Genomic DNA, 1,532 nt, shown 5'->3' on the forward strand with positions numbered 1-1,532 from the left:
AAAAAAAAAAAAAAAAAAAAAGGAACCTATTACAATTCTTGACTGATTTGAAGGACAAAGTGCTACAGAAAAAGACATTTTCCTGGATTTCTGTATCTTCCCAGCGCTGCAGAGAGGGGGTTTATAAAATGAAGAAAGGTGTTTTACATCCACTGAAGTGGCAGAAAAAGAAAAGGGGGAAGTCCTGACGAACCAGAGAGACCTCAGAGAGGCTCCATATTCACGGGAAACGATGTCCTGACTATGAGCCAGCAAAATAACGCCTTCACAAAAAAAATGCCAAAAGCCGTGTAAATTTGTGGCGAGGGGATCATCACTCGTAAAACAGTGGAGATAATTATTCTGCTGTGCTTGGCACTGGTTCCATTTCATTTGGATGGCTGCATTTCATCTCAGGCACACAGATAAATTGGCAGAGTTCAAAGGAGAATAACAAAAAATAATGAGAAGGGTTGAAAAGGAGACCTACACGATAAGATTAGGGAAACTGGGTATAGCTGGACTGGAACAAATTAATCTAAATGGCAGGAGGGAGGACTCAGGTTTTAAGTACAAACAAACCTTTACAGCTTTAAGAAAAGTTCAGCCACGGAACAAGCTGCCAAGGAAGGTTTTAGCCTCACCATCACTAGAGATACTAAAAGGCAGGAGACCATCTGTCAGGGAGAGTTTAGGGATTAAAAAAAAAACCGGGGGGGGGGGGGGAAAGCACTGCCATAATTTAAGAGTTGAGCTAAATAACCCATTCGTGACTAGGCTTTACTGCATCAGGAATTGCATGGCTTCTCTTTTTAGGGTGTGTTCCTCGATCTGTTCACTGTGAAGATTGTCTTGATCATATAAACCAAGTGAATTCTGCTCGTTTCAGACTGAGCAGGTTATTTGCATTTCAATACTTACAGGAGAGAGATGACTAAATATTAACTTAATCATATCGAGAGCACATCGAGCTTTGAACATGTGTATGAAAAAAGAATCGTAAAATCATAAAATATCCTGAGCTGGGAGGGACCCACAAGGATCATCCAAGTGCAACCCCTGGCCCTGCCCAGGACACCCCAATAATCCCCTCCTGTCCCTCAGAGCGTTGTCCAAACGCTCCTGGAGCTCTGGCAGCCTGATTTTTAAGAACATTGCACAGTGTGGATGCTGTTGGAGTCCCACTGGTGTCATCCAAATGCTTGTGAGAACTGGACATGCCATCCCACATCCCTGTCCCTTAACCACTTGTTTTTCTGCAACAGGACCTGACCATTTGTCCCCACACCTCCCAGCTTCCCTAAGGGGCATTCATGGGAGCCCCGTTAAAACCTCCCAAAAATCCAGGTGCCCCTGGGTTACCGTGACCCACCTGTTTATTCCAGCAGCGACCACGAGCAGATTTGTGAATCCCAGCTGCTGTCAGGCTGGCCTTGATGCATTACAGCTGTGTTACATCACATCAGAGTTGCTCTCAAGCCTCCTGATGAAGCTGCTTTGTGTAAATCTCCAAATACTGCTAGAGTCCTTTCCAAATAATGCTTCTAAAATAT

This window comes from Empidonax traillii, unplaced genomic scaffold (genome assembly GCF_003031625.1).
Source record: "Empidonax traillii isolate 1590-97213 ecotype Southwest subspecies unplaced genomic scaffold, ASM303162v1 scaffold1833:size56924, whole genome shotgun sequence".
Taxonomy (NCBI): Eukaryota; Metazoa; Chordata; class Aves; order Passeriformes; family Tyrannidae; genus Empidonax; species Empidonax traillii.